General features: G+C 34.4%; 1 protein-coding gene and 1 pseudogene across 1 annotated transcript in view; both read left to right on the forward strand.

The window, feature by feature from the left end:
- The window catches only part of KLHL4 (kelch like family member 4), a 170064-nt gene that overhangs the window by 36753 nt on the left and 110469 nt on the right, over positions 1–22842 (forward strand). The gene's annotated exons all lie outside the window — the stretch shown is intronic.
- On the forward strand, positions 5104–6417 carry LOC118026081 (annotated as a pseudogene).

Below are 22842 nucleotides of genomic sequence, written 5' to 3' on the forward strand. Positions count from 1 at the left end.
GAGAAAACTATCTGCACCTATTTCATATGGTTGTATAGAAGAATAATTGAAGCAATAAATATAAAGTTATTGGAACAGCGCTTCACATATAAATGTTCAATAAATGTTAAAATTATCATTTTACATTTTTGAAAATTTTTCATCATACCTCATTCATTTTAGGCAGACTATTAAGTGTACTATTGTTTCTTATATGTGATAAAAATAAAAACTTCCTCCTTATTATTTAGCCATGGCTTAATCATTCAGTTACTTATTTTATAATAAGTCATTATTATTTTACCAATTTCTTCATTTCATTTATGATTTGAGGAGATTTCCACGTATCTTCATAATCAAGTCAATTACAAACATCTTTCCCACATTTGCTGAAGTGGATATCTAGTGGTATCCACTGAAGTGGTAAAGTTTAGCAGGTAACATTTTCTAGTAATCCAAGCAATGGATGAAATGCGAGAAATTCAATGATCTGTTTTAATGCATCATTGTACTAATTGGGTTGTGGTAAAATCAAACTAACAAAATATAACATAAAGATAATAAAAACTTTTAAGTCTTTGTTGGATATTCTAGAAGCACATTGTGAGACATGAATACAATGAATATGTTAGAGTAGGGCTAAATACACTTAATACACTTTTTCTGTAAAGTGACAGTAAATATTTTGAGCTTTGCAGGCCATCCAGTCTCTGTTGCAACTATGCAACTGATCTTAGTGTGAAAACAGCCAGAGGTAACATGTAAATGAGTAAGTATTACAGCATTTCAATAAAACCATATTTATAGACATTGAATTTGGAATTGCACATAATTTTCCTGTGTCCTTTTGATCTTGTTAATTATTTAAAAATGTAAAATCCCTCTTTAGCTTACTAACTATACAAAAGAGATGGCTGCTAAATTTGGCCCACAGGCCATATTTTGTTAACACTTGTTCTAGAAGCACTTAGTGAGACATGAGGGGAATGCTTTCTACAAAAACAAAAACAAAAACAAACAGAAAAAACAAACAAACATGAAAATTCTTTAATGTTGACCTCAGCTGAGATACTTTGAGCTTGGACCTTCCTGCTAGCTGAATCTTGCTCATTTTCTGGAGTGTTTTATTTTATATTCCTTTTAGATTCAATTTTGTATGTCAAGACGTTCTCCCTACTGTTAAAGAAGCTAAAGTAATTCTGACTGTAAGTTTTTTACACTGATACAAAACAATAAATGAAAGTCAAAAAAGCATATTACTGTAAATTCCTTTCATGTCTGGAAAACAAAAATTTCATAAAAGTTAGAATTCCCCTAAAACTACTACATAATTAATGCATTCAATAAATATTTACAAACCTAGTATATCTGAAGTACCTTGAAAGAGAGAATGATGTATAAAATAACTGCTTTCCAGTTGCTTACATTATAGCAGAGAGCATAAAATATGTATAGTAATAACTATAAAGCAAGATGAAATGTAACAAGTGCTATAATAGTATCAAATAAGCCATAGATAATATTAGTATTTTTAACTAAATTAGAGAAACTTGCTTACCAAAACTGTACTTTTAGTAATAAAAATAACTGTACCCTTAGTTCCAGTATGCTAACTACTGATGCAGAGGATGTGTGTGTGTGTGTGTGTGTGTGTGTGTGTGTGTGACATGTTTATTCTTTGGGACAATAATTAGGTGCCTAGTAGTTTCAGAAAAAGGAAGCTTTTTATACTGGGGGAATGTTTGTGTTAAGGTAAAGTTTGGAAACCTAAAGGGACTGTTGCCCACCAACATTTGCTTTTAGAACCCAGTGAAAATAATGCTTCAGTCTTGCCTCTGGACTCCTCCTGGTGACCCCTTATGTAGGCGGTGTAATTTGAGTACTAGAAAAACACTCATAGACCAAATATTCTGCCCTTATGCATCTAACTAATCTCCACATTTATTTTTGGAGATTACTTCCTCTTTTTCAAGACAGTCATTGTCCTCTGTTAAGCCATAAATAGCCCTGGTTTCTCCACTACTGGGTTCAGTTAGGATCATGTTTATTTGCAGGCCTCTGATCCTTTTTTCCATATGTTGTTAGGTTAATTTTTACCATAATCCAAATAAAGCAATGATGTTATCAAAATGGATTTTTTGTTTGTCTTTATTTTTTTTTTATTTGAGTATACCTGACACACATTGCAATATTAATTTTAGCTGTACAACATAGTGATTAGACAACTGTATACATTATGCTATGCTCACTAGAAGGGTAGTTATCATCACTCACCATACAATGCTATTACAATACCAATAACTATATTCCCTATGCTGTGCCTTTTATTACCATGTCTTAGTTATTCCATAACTGGAAGCCTGAATCTTCTACTCCCCTAAACCCATTTTACTCATCCCCTCACCCACCTTCTTTCCAGCAGCCATCAGTTTTTTCTCTATATTTATAGTTCTGATTCTGCTGTTTATTTGTTTTGTAGATTCTACATATGAGTGAAATCATATGATATTTGCCTTTTTCTGACTTATTTCACTTACCATAATACCCTCTAAGTCCATCCATGTTGTTGCACATATCAAGATCTCATCCTATTTTATAGCTGTGTAATATTTCTTTATATATATATATAATTTTTATTACATATATATAGATAATAGATATATAGATATATACCACATCTCCTTATCTATTAATCTGTTAATTGACATTTATGTTGCCTCCATAATTTGGTTATTGTAAATAATGCTACAATAAACATAGGGTTCATATCTATCTATCTATCTAGATAGATAGATATTTTATTTAGTGGTTTCATTTTCTTTGGGTAAATACCAATGTTGTAATTATTGGATCATATGGTATTTTCATTTATAATTTTTTTATGAAACCTATGTACCATTATCCACAGTGGCTGTATCAATTTATATTCCCACCAGCAGTACATAAGGGTTCCTTTTTCTCCACATACTCACCAAAATGAATTCTTAAATTTATCATACTCTATCCACTGCTTACATTACTAGAACATGGTGCCTTGTAAACAGCACCATTCTAAGAACCCACTTTAACAAACGAGAGAGTAATTTAATTTAATTTAAACCTAAGATAGGGGTGTATGTTATCAAAACAAATCTAGACATTATCACCACATTTTAAAAATTAGAACCCTATATTAAGATACACTCAACATTGTGCTACTATTGAAATACAAATACTGTACATAGGTTTCTCACTGGAGTTTTAAGTTGTAATGCATTGACAACCAATTTATAGAGACATGGATACCTACACTTTTATGGGATTTTTCTAGTATAATTTTTTATAGTCACATCATCAAAATAATCTCAGTTGGATTCTTGATCAAGACATGTAATACTACTACTAATGTGGTGTTCACTTGTTTAAAAGAAAATCTTTATTTAAATTTAAAAAGGTACAGGAAACAGCAAAAAAAAATCAACAAAATGAAGACAACCTAAGGAATGGGAGAAAATATTTGCAAATTATTTATTTGATAAGAGGTAAATGCCCAAAATATATGAAGAACTCATAGGGAGAGCTAAGATGACAGCATGGTAGGAGGATCCTAGGCTTATCTCATCCTTAGAACATAAATAAATAACTATCAAATCATTCTGAATACCAAAGAAATCAACTGAGGACTGACAGAACAAACTGCACAACTAGAGGTAAAGAAGAGGCCACATTGTGGAAAATAAGGAATGCAGAGATGTGGTTTGGGGGAGAAATAGATCACCGGTGCTGCAGAGGGGAGGGAGCCCTAGTTGTAGAGAGGGCCAAGAGAGAGTGGAGAGCACAGGGATATGCACAAGGAGAACACTTCTTCAAAGCCATTGAAAATGAGAGGGGCTGATTTTCATGAGTTTTTGCAACCAGTGGGGCTCAAAAACTAGTTTTAGAAGTCAGCAGGCTTGGCTGGGATATAAATCTGAGGGCACTGTCCTAGTGCTGGAGAGAAAGCAGGCAAACAACCTCCTCAGGGCAGACTGCAAGATCTGAGGACAACCTAAGGCACACAGAGAGAGACTGTTCACTCTTTTTGGAGCATGTCTGTGAGAGATGACATTCACAGAAATACCTCTGGAGACAAAAGAGCCAGCAGATGCCATTTCACTCCTCCACTTCCAGCATAGGCATGGAGACACCTGTTGAGGGCACCTAAACTGGACACTGGCTCTTTAGCCTGCTTTGCTCCAAATCCCACACCATTATGCTCTGGCACTACTGCCCTTCTCAGTTAAAGCTGCATCTTTCCAAGCACAGTAAGAACCGCCCCCCCCCCACACACATACACAGACAAGTGCAGGCCCCCACCACAACATGTCCCTAAAGTTTGGAAGTTTAAAAGTTAACAGACTTAGCTGGGACAGAGGACAAAGTGCATTGTGCTTATCCAGGCAGGCATGCAACCCAGAGACAGACAATATGACAACAGCAATATGAAAAATGCCAGGGATGCATGAGGGGAAATTATTCACTCTTCTGGGAGTGCTTCCCTGAGAGCAGCAAGCACAGATATCTCTCCCCAGAGATATAGGAGATGAGTGGTACAATTTCCTCACCTGCCCTTCAGCATAAACTAACTTTAGTAAACGGCAATGCTCCACCACTGGCTGCCTAAACTGTTACACTAAGTCCCACCCCTTTGCACTATGCCAGTACTGCTTTTCTCAGGCAAGTGGGCATGAAGACCAGTGCAGCAGACCTCTACCCCAGAAGATCACCACAAACTCCTGCAAGCACCACATCTACTAAACATAGAGTTCCAAAAGACTTCAGTTTTAGTGGAAGTAGTAGCAGGTCTCACTTTAGAAGCAAACCAGAACACACCTAGTTAAAACTTGCCACACTCTGGCCAAGTTTCAAACACTGCCAACTGCAGGCAAAGAGAGCCTTGGAGATAACTGACTTGAGGGATAGAGCAGTCAAAACATAGCAACAGCAGTGGGTGTTATGTGAAAACAATGAATCACGAATCACTACATCAAAAACTAATTATGTATTGCCCCTTCCACACAATCACGCTGAGCTACTACCTGCGCCTGGAATCGGCCGCAACCTCAGCCGCGCCTGCCGCCTGCCACCTGCCAACGCCTCTGGACCATGGACCCCTGCAAAGTGAGCGAACGGCGGGCCTTCCTGAAAATGTGTAAGCAGGATCCAAGTGTTCTGCACACCGAGGAAATGCACTTCCTGCAGGAGTGGGTGGAGAGCATGAGGGATAAAATGCCACCTGCCACTCATAACACTAAACCAGAAGACAATATCAAAGAAGAAAAAACAGATAATAAGAAGGCAGAGGAAAACATAAAGACAGACAGACCATCAAGTGAGGAAAGTGATCTAGAAATTGACAATGAAGGTGTGATTGAACCAGATACTGATGCCCCTCAAGAAATGGGAGATGAAAATGTAGAGATAACCAAGGAAATGATGGATCAGGCAAATGATAAATAAGTGGCTGCCACTGATGCCCTAAATGATGGTGAACTACAGAAAGCCATTGACTTGTTCACAGATGCCATCAAACTGAATCTTTGCTTGGCCATTCTGTATGCCAAGAGAGCCAGTGTCTTCATCAAATTACAGAAGTCAAATGCTGCCGTTCGAGACTGTGACAGACTGTGATTGAACTCAGCCTTATAAGTGGCGAGGGAAAGCACACAGACTTCTGGGCCATTGGGAAGAAGCAGCACATGATCTTGCCCTTGCTTGTAAACTGGATTATGACGAAGATGTTACTGCAATGCTGAAAGAAGTTCAACCAAGGGCCCAGAAAATTGCTGAACATCAGAGAAAGTATGAGCGAAAATGTGAAGAGTGAGAGATCAAAGAAAGAATAGAAAGGATTAAGAAGGCTCGGGAAGAACATGAGAGAGCCCAAAGGGAGGAAGAAGCCAGACAACAATCAGGAGCTCAGTATGGCTCTTTTCCAGGTGGCTTTCCTGGGGGAATGGCTGATAATTTTCTTGGAGGAATGCCTGGAATGGCAGGGGGGATAACTGGAATGGCAAGAATGCCTGGGCTCAATGAAATTCTTAGGGATCCAGAGCTTCTTGCAGCCCTGCAGGATCCAGAAGTTATGGTGGCCTTCCAGGATGTGGCCCAGAACCCAGCGAATATGTCAAAATATCAGAGCAATCCAAAGGTTATGAATCTCATCAGTAAATTGTCAGCCAAATTTGGAGGTGAAGCATAATGCCCTTCTGACAAATAAAGCCCTTGCTGAAGGAAAAGCAACGATCACCTAATGGATGTCACAATACAGTGTACCTCTGACCTTCTCATGAAGAAAGCTGGGGTGTTGTGAAGAGAATCCCTACTCCTCTGCCCCACATGCAACTGAAACATTCTATAGTGGCTTGCCATTAGGGTATTCATTCAGATAATGTTTTCCTACTAGGAATTACAAACTTTAAACACTTTTTAAATCTTAGAAATATTAAAAAAAACTAATGGTGTATTGTACAGTGACTAACATAACATAATAAAATTAAATTAAATTAAAAAAAAAAAACACATAGCTACAGAGTGCATGCAGCACACATCAGAGACACTCCCTGAAGCACCAGCCCTGGATACCATATGATTTCTCCTTCACAAAGACATTACTCAAAGGAGCAGGAACCATAACAAGATTTTCTACCACACAGAAGAAGACAGAGACCTAGACAAAATGCCAGATGGAAGAATTCATCCCAAAAGAAAGAACAATAAAAGGTCACAGCCAGAGATCTAATTGAAACAGATATAAGCAATATGCCTGATGGGAAATTTAAAACAAAATCATAATGATACTCACTGGGCTTGAGAAAAACATGGAAGACATTACAGAGGCCCTCACCAAAGTGGTAAAGAGTTAAAAAACAATCAGTCAGAAATGAAAAATGCAATAATTTAGATTAAAAAAAGACTGGATGTAATGACCATAAGGATGGAAGAAGCAGAGGAATAAGCACATTTAAGAATAAGCAGAAGAAGAAGCAGAGTGATATAGAAGATAGACTAATGGAAAATAATGAAGCTGAACAAAAGAGAGAAGAATTATGGATCATGAAAATAGACTTAGGGAACTCAGTGACCCCATCAAACATAATAACATTAGTCTCATAGGAGTCCCAGAAGAAAAGACAGAAAAGGGAGAAGAAGGCTTATTTGAGGAAATTATAGCTGAAAACGTCCTTAATCTGGGGAAGGAACCACACATCCAAATTCAGGAGGCACAGAGAACTCCCATTAAAATCAACAGAAGCAGGCCAAAATGGAGACATATTGTAGATAAAATTACACAAAATACTGATAAAGTAAAAATCTTAAGAGCAACAAGGTAAAAGAAGCCCCTAACTTACATGGGAAGACCCATAAGTCTAACAGCAGATATTGCCACAGAAACTTGACAAGCAAGAAAGGATTCACATGATATATTCAAAGTGCTTATTGAGAAAACTATGCAGCCAAGAATACTCTATCCAGCAAGGCTATCATTCAGAATAGAAAGAGAGACAGAGTTTCCCAAACAAACAAAAACTAAAGGAGCTCATGATGAGTGAACAGCAAGAAATATCAAAGGGGATGCTTTCAGTGGGAAAGGCCAAAAGTGACAAAGACTAGAAAGGAACAGAGAAAATCTCCAGAAACAGTGACAAAACAAGTAATAAAACGGCAATAAATACATATCCATAAATAAGTACTCTAAATGAAAATGGACTAAACATTCCAATCAAAAGACATATGCTGTCATATTGGTTTAAAAAATAAGACCCATCTATATGCTGCCTGTAAGAGATGCGTTTTAGACCTAAGTCATCTGCAGATTGAAAGTGAGGGAGCAGAGAACCATTTATCATGCAAATGGAAGTCAAAAGAAAGCCTGAGTAGCAATACTTACTTCTGACAAACTAGATTTCAAACCAAAGACTGTAACAAGACATGAAGAAGGGAACCATATCATAATAAAGGGGAAAAACAAGAAGATCTAACAATTGTAAATATTTATGCCCCCAACTTGGGAGCAACCAAATATGTAAAGCAACTAATAAGGAATATAAAGGACCTCATTGATAATAATACAATAAGAGTAGGGGAATTTCACACCCCACTTACATCAATGAACTGATCATCTAAGCAAAAAACAGCAAGGAAACAATGGCTTTGAATGACACCATGGACCAGATGGGCTTAATGGATATATTCAGTACATTTCATCCTAAGGCAGCAGAATACACATTCTTTTCAAGTGCACATGGGACATTCTCCAGAATAGATCACATATGAGGTCACAAATCAGGACTCAAGAAGTACCAAAAGATTGACATCATCCTATGCATATTTTCTTACCACAATGCTATGAAACTTGAAGTCAACCACAAGAAAAAAATTGGAAAGACTATAAATACATGGAGGATAAACATCACGCTACTAAACAATGAATGGGTCACCCAGGAAATCAAAGAAGAAATTAAAAAATGGAAAAAATTGAAAATGAAAACATGAAGTTCCAAAACCTTTAGGATGCAGCCAAAGTGTTCATAAAGGTAAAGTATTAGCAATAGAGGGCTACCTTAAGAAGCAAGAAAAATCTCAAATAAACAACCTAACCTTACACCTAAAGGAGCAAGTAAAAGAACAATAAGCAAAGCTTAAAGACAGCAAAAGAAGGAAATAATAAAGATTAGGGCAGAAATAAATATAGCAACTAAAAATAAATGGTCAATGAAACCAGCAGATGTTACATTAAAAAAAATAATAATATAATTGATAAACACCTAGACACACTTATCAAAAAGAAAAGAGGAAAGACACAAACAAATAAATTACAAATGAGAAAGGAGAATTAAAAACCAACACCACAATAATACAAATAATTATGAGAGAGTATTATGAAAAATTATATGGCACAAAATTGGACACCTGGAAGAAAAGGATAAATTCCTGAAAACATATGAACTACCAAAACAGAAACTGGAAGAAATAGGAAACTTGAACAGACTGATAACCAGCAAAGAAATTGAATCAGTAAACAAAAATCTCCCAAAGAACAAAAGTACAGGGCCAGATGTTTTCCCAGGGAAATTCTACCAAACATTTAAAGATATAATACCTATTATTCTCAAACTATTAAAAAAAAAGAAAAAAGAAATGGCAGGAAAACTTCCAAATTCATTCTATGAGGTAAGCATTACCCTGATACAAAAACCAGACAAAGACTCCACTGAAAAGGTAGGCTACAGTAAAATATCCCTGATGAATGTGGATGCAAAATTTCTCAACAAAATACTAGCAAACCAAATCCAACAGTACATTAAAAGAATCATTCATCACGATGAAGTGGGATTTATTCCTGCACTGCAAGTGTGATTCAATATTTGCAAATCACTCAATGAGATACACCACATTAATAAAAAAATGTATTAGAACCATATAATCTTTTCAATAGATGCAGGAGAATCATTTGACAAGGTACAGCATCCATTCTTAATAAAATCCCTCAACAGAGTAGGGATAGAGGGAACATATCTCAACATAATAAAGGCCGTGTATGAAAAACCCACATTTGGGATGCCTGGGTGGCTCAGATGGTTAAGCGCCTGCCTTCGGCTCAGGTCATGATCGCAGGGTCGTGGGATCGAGCCCCACATCTGGCTCCTGGCTCAGCAGGGAACCTGCTTCTCCCTCTCCCTCTTCCTCTCTCCCTGCTCATGCTCTCTCCCTCTCTCTGTCTCTCTCTCTCTCTCTCTGTATCTCTGTGTCTCAAGTGAATAAATAAAATCTTAAAAAAAAAAAAGAAAGAAAGAAAAACCCACAGTTAACTACATACTCAATGAGGAAAAACTGAGTTTTTCCCCTAAGGTCAGGAACATGACAGGGGTGTCCGCTCTCATCACCATTGTTCAACATAGTAGTGGAAGTCCTAGCCTCAGCAGTTAGACAACAAAAATAAATTAAAGGCACCCAAATCAGCAAAGAAGAAGTCAAACTCTCACTCTCCCCAGATGACATGATTCTCTATGTAGAAAACCCAAAAGACTCCACCAAAAGATTGCTAGAACTGATACACAAATGCAGTAAAATTGCAGGATACAAAATCAACCTATAGAAATTGGTTGCATTTCTATACACCAATAATGAAGCAACAGAAAGAGAAATCAAGAAATCAATCCCATTTACAATTACACCAATAATAATAAGATACCTAAGAATAAACCTAACCAAGGGGTGCCTGGGTTGCTGAGTCATTAAGCCTCTGCCTTTGGCTCAGGTCATAATCCCAGGGTCCTGGGGTCAAGCCCTGCACCAGGCTCCCTGTTCCACAGAAAGCCTGCTTCTCCTTCTCCACTCCCCCTACTCCACTTCCCTCTCTTGCTGTCTCTCTCCCTCAAATAAATAAATAAAATCTTAAAAAAAAAGAATAAACCTAACCAAAGGTAAAAGATTTATACTTTGAAAACTATAAAACACTGATGGAAGAAACTGAAGATGACATAAAGAAATAGAAAAACATTCCATGCTTATAGATTGGAAGAAAAACTATTGTTAAATTGTCTATACTACCCAAAACAATCTACACATTTAATTCAATTTGTATCAAAGTACCACAGCATTTTTCACAGAGTTAGAACAAACACTCCTAAAATTTGTATGGAACCACAAAAAACCCCAAGTAGCCAAAGCAACCTTGAAAAGGAAAAAAAAAAAAAAACAAAACTGGAGGCATCACAATTCTGGACTTAAAGTTATATTACAAAGCTGTAGTGATCAAGACAGTATGGTACTGGCACAAAAACAGACATATAGTCAATGGAACAGAATAGAAAACCCCGGAAATGGACCCACAACCATATGGTCAACTAATCTCTGACAAAGCAGGAAAGAATATCCAATGGAAAAAGACAGTCTCTTCAAGAAATGGTGTTGGGAAAACTGGACAGCAATATGCAAAAGAATAAAACTGGACAAATTTCTTGCACCATACAGAAAAATTAATTCAAAATGGATGAAAGACCCAAATTTGAGACAGAAATCCATCAAAATTCTAGAAGAGGACATAGGGAGCAATCTCCTTGACATCGGCTATAGCAACTTCTTTCTAGTTATGTCTTCTGAGGCAAGGGAAACAAAAGCAAAAATGAACTTTTGGGACTTCATCAGGATAAAATCTTCTGCACAGCAAAAGAAATAATCAACAAAACTAAAAGGCAACCTTCAGAATGGGAGAAGATATTTGCAAATGAAAACTGATAAAGGATTAGTATCCAAAATCTATAAAGAACTTATCAAGCTGAACACCCCAAAAACAAATAATCCAATTAAGAAATGGGCAGAAGACATGAATAGATATTTTTCCGAAGAAGACATACAGATTGGTAACAAATACATAAGAAGATGTTCAACATCACTCATAATTATGGAAATAGAAATGAAAACTACAAGGAGATATCACCTCACACCTGTCAGAATGGCTAAAATTAACAACATAGGAAACAACAGGTGTTGGTGAGGATGCAGAGAAAGGGGAACCCTCTTACACTGTTGTTGGGAATGTGAACTGGTGTAGACACTCTGGAAAACAGTATGGAGGTTCCTCAAAAAGTTAAAAATAGAACTACCCTATGATCCAGCAATTGCACTACTAGGTATTTACCCTAAAGATACAAAAACACTGATTAAAAATGACACATGCACCCTGATGATTATAGCATCATTATCAACAATTGCCAAATTATGGAAAGAGCCCAAACATCCATTGACTGATGAATGGATAAAGAAGTGTCATATATATAATGGATGTTAATTAATTAATTTAAGTGATATATATAATGAAATATTAGCCAAAAAATATGAAATCTTGTCATTTGCAATAAAGTGGATGGAGCTAGAAAGTATTACACTAAGTGAAATAAGTCAGAGGAAGACAAATACCATATGATTTCACATATATGTGAAATTGAAGAAACAAAACAGAATAACATAGTGGGAAAAAAGAGTGGCAAATCAGGAAACAAACTCTTAACTCTAGAGAACAAACTGTATGTTACTGGAGGGGAGGTGGGCCCAGGGGAATGTGTTAAATAGGTGATGGGTATTAAGGAGGCACTCATGATGAGAACTGGGTGTTGTATATAAGTGTTGAATCACTAAATTCTTCACCTGAAACTAATATTATACTGTATGTTAACTGGAATTTAAATAAAAACTTGAAAAAATATGAACTTACACAACTCAATGGAAAAAATAATAACAATAATAATAATCATCTGATTTTTAAAATGGGCAGAATACTTGAGTTGACTTTTTCCCAAAGACACACAAATGGCCCACATGTACATGAAAAGATTCTCAACATCACCAATCATCAGGGAATTGCAAATCAAAATCACATTGAGCTATCACTTCGCACATATTAGAATGGCTATTATAAGAAACAGAAGAGATGTCAAGTGTTGGTGAGAATGTTGAGAAAGGGCAACATTTGTGCATTGTTAGTGGGAATGTAAAATCATGCAGATGTTATAGAAATCAGTTTGGAGCTGCCTCAAATAATTAAAAATAGAACTATATGATCTAGCAATCCCACTTTTGGGTATCTATCTTTAAAAAATAAAATCAGTATCTTGAAGTGATATCTGTACTCTTATGTTCACTGTAGCATTAGTCACAATAGTCAAGGCATGGAAATAAGCTAAGTGTTTGTCACCAGATAAGTAGATAAAGAAAATGCAATATGTTTGCACATATATACATATATGGTTTTATACATGTCTAAAAATTTATAAATTTATACACACACAATGGAATATTATTCAGCCATTGAAAAGTAGTAAAACTACCATTTGTGACATTGATGAACCTTAAGTCCATTATGTTAAGTGAAATAAATAAGACAGAGGAACACAAATACTGTATGATCTCACTTAAATGTGGAATCTAAAACTCTAAAAAAAAAAAACCAAAGTCATAGAAAATGACAGTAGATGAATAGATTGCTTTTTGCCAGAGGTTGGGAGGTGGGTAAAATGGGGAGATGTTAGTCAAAATGTACAAATTTCCAGTTCTAAGATGGATAAATTCTGGAGATCTAATATACAGCATGGTGACTATAACTAACAATTAAGTATTATATACTTTAATGTTACTAACAGAGTAGATCTTAAATGTTCTCATCACACAAAAAAATAAATGATAGTTATGTGAGGTAATGAAGGTGTTAACTAACCCTATTATAGTAATCATTTTGAAGTATATAAGTGCATTAATCATCATATTAAACACTTTAAAGTCACACGATGTTAGGGGTGCCTGGGTGGCTCAGTTGGTTAAGCAACAGACAGATTTCGGCTCAGATCATGGTCTCAGGGTTGTGGGATCAAGCCGCCCATCAGGCTCTGTACTCAGCCAGGGTCTGCTTGAGATTCTCTCCCTCTCCCTCTGCCCTTCCCTCTCTCTATCCTTAAAATAAATAAATAAAATCTTTTGAAAAATAAATAAATAAATGAAAAGTTACACAATGTTGTATGTCAATTATATCTCAATACAGTTGGAAAAAAGGTGCAAAAAAAGGAAAATATAGAGATATAAGCTATAAGGAGGAAGGCAGTCATAACAAGAACGAAGGCATGATTCCCTTATCTGAAAATAGCTAGAGATATTGAGCACAGTATTTCCAAAAAAAAAAAAGTAGAGACAGAGAGTAGAAAAGTGCTCAACAGAGACTGGGCCATGGGGGAAATTGGAAAAGGTTGGTAAAAGGGTACAAATATTCAGCTTTAAGATGAATAGGGTATAAGGATCTAATTTAACACAGTAACTATAGTTGATAACACCATATTATATAGTTGAAATTTGCTAAGAATATAGAACTTACATGCCATCATCAAAAAATAATTAATTAATATATATGTGAAGTGATAGATGTGTGAATTAGATGGGGGTAATCCTTTCACAATGTATACATATGTCAAATCATCATGATGTGGACTTCAAATACTTTACAATTTTGTCAGTTATACCTCAATAAAGCTGAAAAAAGGAATGCTAAATATGTTTAATGTTTTAATATATCCTTTATGTTTTAGGATGCACCTACCTGTCTATTATAATCTAATGCAGTACATCTTATTTATTGCTGAAAGTCCCTTGTGTGTAACTTTAAAGAAGTATTTCAAAAGTGTTAAGTTCCATAATTAAAAAGATGACATTTAAAAAGCTTTTGATTTCTCATGAAGGTCCAATCAGTACAATATATAAAGGCCTGTTATCATTGTTTTCTCATGAACTAGATTTGTTATTTTGCTGAAATATAAATTTCTTAGAATATATATATATTTCTTAGCAAATTCACATAGAAAATATTATGTCTTAAGAAGTAGCCAGTGTTATCACCATTCAGCTGTTCAATATTTTGCTTTAAGTAGTAAAGGACTCTATAAAACTATTGCAACACATGATTTCATGACAGATGAAAACCATGCCACAAAAACTAAAGTTTTAGGTTACTTTAGAAAAGCATCTAAGAAAATTTTATAACGGAATAGAATTATCATAAAAAATCAATTATAGTTTATTTAAAATATTATAATATTTTCTTTAAAGTAAATGAGGCTACATTCATCACAAGATGGTTCATTTTAAGGCTCTCTTACCTTGTATCCATAGGTTTTTTTTTTTCCTTTTTCCTTTATTATTTATTGATTTAAAATACAGGTACACATAAAGCATTTTATTTGTTTTCACTTCTTATTTCAAATCTCTAAAACTGCAGCAAAGAACATCACATAATCTCTCTTTTTTGCCATAATGGGTAAAATGTGAGGGTGATCACCAATGTCATTATAAGGTTAGCTCCCAGTTGTCACTGTGTCTATGAAAACAAAAGATTCCAGTTAGCAATATCATAGAATTATAGAAATCTCACATAAAGGGTAGACTCTCATGTTTATCATTACCACATAGATTTCCTTTCAGCTTTATTAATGAATGTTTCTATGTTCAGATATTGTTTCCAAAATTTTCATACCAACATTTTAATGCTCCATTTAACCCATGGTCTTTATCTAAGATGAAATATTTTCATATCAGAATTGACTAGAGCAAATGTTTTCAGTAACTTATGCTGACTCAGCTATTGTATTTGCTTTTCAGCCCTTCAAATTCAGTTTAATAGAAGTGAAATCCAATTTTTGTTAATTCTATATATTTACCTCTCCCCAGTACACTACTTTTTTGAATTCTATTCTTAATCCAAGATTAGATTTTACCTTTTACCTAAAGCTTTTCCTGACCACTCCAGCCCACAATAATCTCTTCTTTGAAATTATATAACTTATCATATGTGCCTTACATTCTACAACTCTTCCTCATATCACCTGTTTTGCCAAACTCATGACTATCTTAGGTATTCTCTTATGGATATAATCTAATTTCAATATCATTCACTTACAGGATAGTAACTATAATTAGTCTTAAAACTGAAAACCTAATCTGGCCAATATAGAGGTCCAATAGGGCTGTTATCACCCATACTTGTCCCAATAAGTATCAGGAAACTTCTGGTAGAGTATCCAGACTGTATTAGCATATTTTGTCAACCATAGTACACTTTACTGATCCATAAGGTGATTGTGGTCAACTAATTTTGTAGGGCTTTTTAAAGTTTGAACATCTAATGGAAAGCCAATTCTCCTGTTTCATATATTAGTCTTCACTGTTTTATTTTATATGGAAATGATTAAAAACAGCATTTGATTTTTTAAAGCATGATATGAACTCTTGTTAGCCTTGGATTCTATAACCTAGAATTATTCATGGACCAATTATATATACTTTCAGTATACATGGACATTAGTAGTTCTTAAAAGCCTATACAATAAAATAATACTTCTAGAATCATTTTGGCTTAGGTTATTATTTGGAATAATCAAAATTATATTTTAATAAGGATTTGTTTTAATATATTTAAAAAATTCAGTTGCATTTGCTGAACTGGATAAACATACATTTGTTACAACTGGGAAATTAAACATTAACCATACTTATAATAAGGGTGTTTTTGTGTGTGTGTGCGTGCGTGTGTGTGTGAATTAGGCTTGAAGAATCAGATTAATCTGTTCTCTATCTGTTGTCATAAAGAACAGTTTACATTAACTATATTTTAATGATGTTGTTGCATAGAATCATTTTTCAGTACTTAGACAATATTAAATGACCTCCATGTAATTGCTCAAATCATTCAATCCCTTGAGGTTGTTAGCTTACCATGTTATATACATGAATATGAATATATATTCAGATTCTTTAAGGACTTTCCTTTACAATTTTTAAGCCAAAAGTATTTTTATGACTTAATAATACTCTGGGCTCTTAGCCAAGTATGTATTAAAATTATCAGGTATATTGAAGATTCTTTATTGAGTCCAATTTTTTACAATACCTACAGGCATTTCTCCAATCTATTTCTATACAGATTATGATTGTTTTCACACAACAAAAATGAAGTCAGTCTCTCCATCTTCACTACAGAAATTAAACCCAATACTGGGTCTTTATATTTAATCAATAGCTATGTTACTAGTACTTCAGGTCCTTATGATCCCTTCATCAATTAAGAAATTCCCATCTGTCCATTCATTTTCTATCCTTTGTCACCTTGTTCCATTTTTTTTCATAAAACTAGTCACTATTGAAATTTTCTTGTTTATTTATCTGTTTATTTGTGTGTCTAACCCCCACTCACTCTAGAATGCAAGCTCTTTGAGAGCTGAAATTCCACCTCTCGTTTGCCTAGGTATCCCAGTGCTTAGTATATAAAAGATGCTCAATAAACATTGTTGAACTGTACTTTATCATAGAATTCAATCATGAATTAATTATCATCCAGAACTTTACAAGTTCAATTGAGACCAGTGATATTTGAAACAATATAGTGTATCAGAATCACCTAAGGACTATTTTTAAAAAGATTGCTGGGCTTTACAATAAGCCTACTGAAGCAGAATTTCTGGGGTTGTGGCTCAGGGGTCTATATTGTTTAAAAAGTTCACCAAGTGATACTGATGTAATATTTCCACTGAACAGAGCTATTTGACATTTGAGAACCATCAGTTTAATGTACATGCTAATTTTCTATTCACTGTTTTTTATTTTTTTTATTTTTTAATACTCTCTCTGTATTATGTTATCTCATCGAAAAGCAACAGTCCTAAAGTTTATGATGTGGAAATCCAAACAAATGCTTTTACTGAATTTTAGCATATTTTCAAACTTAAGTTACCACCAAAGTAAAATAGACTTTTATATAATTAGGGTCCTATGTATGAACCTTATGTCAACCACAAACCAAAAACCTATAATAAATACACCAAAAAAAAAAAAAAAAAGAAAAAAATAAAGCATAAGAATACAGAAAGTCTAGAACAAGAGAATATGAAAGGAACAGATAAAAACTACAAAAACAACCACAAAATAATGAACAAAATGGTGATAAATACATACATATCAATAATTACTTTAAATGTTAATGGTCTAAATGCTGCAATCAAAAGACATACAGTGACAGAATGTATTAAAAAAAAAAGAACCATCTATATGTTGTCTATAAGAAATTCATTTCAGGGGCACCTGGGTGGCTCAGTTGGTTAAGCGACTGCTTTCGGCTCAGGTCATGATCCCAGAGTCCCAGGATCGAGTCCCGCATCAGGGTCCCTGCTCGGCAGGGAGTCTGCTTCTCCCTCTGACCCTCCTCCCTCTCATGCTCTCTGTCTCTCATTCTCTCTCTCAAATAAATAAATAAAACCTTAAAAAAAAAAAAGAAATTCATTTCAGACCTAAAGAATGTACATAGAAGTAAATAAATAAATAAATAAATAAATAAATAAATAAATAAATAATAATTTAAAAAGTGAAGGTAGCAATACTTATATCAGACAAAATAGACTTTAAAACAAACACTCTAACAAGAGACAAAGAAGGACATTACCTAATGATAAAAGGAGGATATAACAATTATAAATATCTATGCACTCAACATTGGAGTGCCTAAATTCATAAATCAAATATTAACAGACATAAAATGAGGAATTGATAGTAATACAGTAATAGTAGGGGACATTAACATCCAACTAATGTCAATGAATAGAACCTCCAGGCAGAAAATCAATCAGGAAACAGTGTCATTGAACAACACATTAGATCTGATGAACTTAACAGATATATACAGAGCAGTCCATCCAAAAACAACAGACTACACATTCTTTTCATGTACACATGGAACATTCTCCAGAACAGATCACACATTAGGCCACCTAACAAGGCTCAATAAATTTCAAAATACTGAAATCAATATTTTATGACCACAAAAGTATGAAACTAAAAATCAATCACAAGAAAAAATACTGTAAAAAACACAAACACATGGAGGCTAAAAAACACAATACTTAACAACCAATGCATCAACAAAACGATCAGAGAAGAAATTTTTTAAAAATTACACAGAGACAAATAAAAATAAAAACACAATGTTCCAAAACACTTGGGATGCAGTGGAAGCAGTTCTAAGAGGGAAAATTACAGTGATGCAGGCCTTAAACCTAAAGAAATAGGAAAAGGACAAAGCCCAAGGTTAGTAGAAAGAAGGAAATATTAAAGATCAGAGCAGAAATAAATGAAATGGAGACAAAGTAATAAGAAAGATAAATAAACCAAAAGCTTGTTATTTGAAAAGATAATAAAATTGATAAACCTTTAGAAAGACTCATCAAGGGCGCCTGGGTGGCTCAGTTGGTTAAGCGACTGCCTTCAGCTCAGGTCATGATCCCAGGGTCCTGGGATCGAGTCCCGCATCGGGCTCCCTGCTCTGCAGGGAGCCTGCTTCTCCCTTTCCCACCCCCCCCTGCTTGTGTTCCCTCTCTTGCTGTGCCTCTCTCTGTCAAATAAATAAATAAAATCTTTAAAAAAAAAAAGAAAGACTCATCAAGAAAAAGTACAAATAAATAAAATTAGAAACTAAACAGAAGTAAATAACTGACACCACAGGAATACAAAGATACAAATATAAACAGAAATACAAAAATACAACAGACTACTATAAAAAATTTATTCCAGAAAACTGTACAACCTAATAGTAATGAAAAAAATTCCTAGAAACATTCAATCTTCCAAAACTGACACAGGAAGAAATAGAAAATCTGCACAAAATACTAGTAATGAAATTGAATCAGTAAACAAAAGAACCCCAACAAACAAAAGTCCAGGACCAGATGGATTCATGGGTGAATTCTACCAAACATTTAAAGAAGAGTTAGTACCTATTCTCTTTAAACAATTCCAAAAATAGAAGAGGAAGAAAAGTTTCCAAATGTATTCTATGAGCCAACATTACCCCAATACTAAAACCAGAAAAAGATACCACAAATAAAGAAAACCAAAGGCCAATAACCATGATTAACATAGATGCAAAAATCCTCAATAAATTATTAGGAAACTGAATTCAACAATTTATTAAAAGGATCATTCACCATGATCTAAAGGGATATATTCTGAGGATGCAAGGATACCTCAATATTTGCAAATTGATCAACATTAATAGACCATATCAAAAAATAAAAGATAAAAATCATATGAACATCTCAATAGATGCATAAATAGCATTTGACAAAATTCAGCAACTGTTCATGATAGAAACTCACAACAAAGTGGGTTTAGAGGGGACATACCTCAACATAATAAAGGCATATATGAAAAACCCACAGCTAACATCATATTCAATGGTGAAAAACTGAGACCTTATCCTTTAAGATAAGGAACAAGACAAGGATGTGCACTCTCACCACTTTTATTCAACATAGTACTGGAAGTCCTAGCCAAAGCAATCAGAGAAGAAAAATAAATGAAAAGTGTCCGAATTGGAAGGGAAGAAGTTAATCTGTTGCTATGTGCAGATGACATAATACTCTACACAGGAAACTCTAAACACTCTGCCAAAAAAAAAAAAAAAAAACTAATAGAAGAGATAAATGAATTCAGTAATGTTGGAGGATACAAAATTAATACCCAAAAATCAGTTGCATATCCATATACTAATAAAAAAGTAGCAGAAAAAGAAATTAAGAAAAAAACCCTCCATTTTCAATTGCACCAAAAAGAGTAAACTACCTAGGAATTAACCAAGAAGGTGAAAGACCAGTACTCTGAAAACTATAAAATATTGATGACACAATTGAAGACAACAGAAACAAATGGAAAGGTATTCCATGCTCATAGATTGGAAAAATTAATAATGATAAAATGTCCATACTACCCAAAATGATCCACAAATTCAATGTAATCCTTATTAAAATATCAACAGTATTTTTGAAATAACTAGAACAAATAATGTTAAAACTTGAATGGAACCAGGGAACCCCAAATAGTCAAAACAATCTTGAAAAAGAACAGAACTGGAGATATCACAATACCAGATTTCAAGATATACTACAAATCTATAATGATCAAAACAGTACTAGCTCAAAAAAGATATATAGATCAATAGAACAGAATGGAGAGTCCAGAAGTAAACCCATACTTATATGGTCAATTAATCTTTAACAGAGGAGGCAAGAATATACAATGGGGAAAACAGTCTCTTCAAAATATGGCTCTGGGAGAACTGGATAACTACATATGAAAGAATGAACCTGGACCACTTTCTTATACCATAATCAAATATAAACTCAAAGTGGATTAAAGACCTAAATGTGAGGTCTGAAACCTTAAGACTCCTAAAAGAAAACATACGTAGTCAATTTCTTTGACATTATCTGCCACATTTTTCTGAACATGTCTCCTAAGGCAAAGGAAACAAAGCAAAAATAAACTATTGAGACTACAACAAAATAATAACAATAACAATAACAATAATAATAATATAATAAACTTTTGCATCAACAAAACAAAAAGATGACCTACTAAATGGTAGAAGATAGTTGCAAATGTCTGATAAGGGGTTACTATCCCAAATAAATAATTTATACAAGTCAACACCAAAACAACAAACAATCCAATTAAAAGATGTCAGAGGACCTAAATAGACATTTTTCCAAAGAAGACATACAGGTGGCCAAGAGATGCATGAAAAGATGTTCAACTTCACTAACCATTAGGGAAATGGAAATCAAAACCGCAATGAGATATCACATTAAATCTGTCAGAATGACTACAATTAAAAAGATAAGAAATAACAAGTGTTGGCCAGGATGTGAAGAAAACAACATTTTTGCCCTATTAGTTGTAATATAAATTGGTACTCCCACTATCAAAAACAATATGGAGATTCTTTAAATTATTAAAAATAGAAATACCATTTTATCCAGTAAATCCATTACTGGCTATTTACCCAAAGAAAACAAAAACACTAATTTGAAAAAATATATGCACCCCTATATTTATTGTAGTATTTACAAAAGCCAAAATATGGAAGCAGCCCAAGTGTTTATTGATATAAAAAATGGATTAAAAAAGTGGTATAGGGGCATCTGAGTGGTTCAGTTGGTTAAGTGTCTGCCTTTGGGCTCAGATCTTGATCAAAGGGTCTTGGATCAAGCACCACATTAGGCTCCCTGCTCACCAGGGAGTCAGCTTCTCCTTCTCCCACTCCCCCTGCTTGTGCTCTCTCTCTCTCTCCCCCACCCTCTCTGTCAAATAAAGTAAAATCTGAAAAAAAGGAAGTGGCATGTGTGCGCACACACACACACACACACACACACTATGGACTATTATGCAGCCATAAAAAAGGATGAGATCTTGCCATTTAGAACAACATGGATGGCCTTAGAGGAGATTATACCCTCTAAATGAAATAAGTGAAATAAGCCACACAGAGAAAGATGAATACTATATGATTTCCTTATATGTGGAATCTAAAAATCAAAACAAATGAATAAACAAACAAAAAGCAGAAACAGACCCATAAATACAAAGGATAAACTTGTTGTTGCTACAGGAAAAAGGGTTTGGGAAATAGGCAAAATGGATGGAGGAGAGATGGAGATGCAGGTTTCCATTTATGGAATGAATAAGTCATGGGGATAAAAGGTACAGTATGGCAAATGTAGTCAGTGATAATGTAAAAGTATTGTATGGTGACTGATTAATGGTAGCTGCACTGTGGTGAGCATAGCATAACATATCAACTTGTTCAATTACTATTTTGTACATTTGAAACTGTTATATTGCACAACTATATTTCAATAAAAATTTTAAAAGTTAACTTCTCTAAACAAATAACAAGTATCTTTGTTTTACATGGAATGGATAGGCTGTAGTAAAAGAATTAAAGGAAAAGGATGAAAAAAGTGAGTACTACAAAATAGTACTAAGGAAAATCACGTTGTTTTTGTTTTCTAAGTTCAAATAGCCAACATATAGTACATCATTACTCTCAGATGTAGTGTTCAACACTTTATCAGTTGCATATAACACCCAGTGCTCATCATGCCATGTGCCCTCTTAATGCCAATCGCCCAATTACCCATTATCCCACCACCCCCTCCAGCCACCTTCAGTTGGTTTCCAATAGTTAAGTCTTTCATGGTTTTTCTCCCTCTCTGATGACTTCCCATTCAGTTTTCCCTCCCTTACCTTATGAGCATCTGTGCTGTTTCTTATATTCTACATATGAGTGAAACTATATGATAATTGTCTTTCTCTGATTGAATTACTTCATCAGGATAATACCCTCCAGTTCCATCCACATCAATGCAAATTGTAAATATTCATCCTTCTATTGGCTGAGTAATATTCCATTGTATATATATACCACATCTTCTTTATCCATTCACCTATCAAAGGATATCTTGGCTCTTTCCACAGTTT

The sequence above is a fragment of the Mirounga leonina genome, unplaced genomic scaffold, assembly GCF_011800145.1.
Source record: "Mirounga leonina isolate KUSES-001 unplaced genomic scaffold, KU_Mleo_1.0 Mir_204, whole genome shotgun sequence".
Taxonomy (NCBI): Eukaryota; Metazoa; Chordata; class Mammalia; order Carnivora; family Phocidae; genus Mirounga; species Mirounga leonina.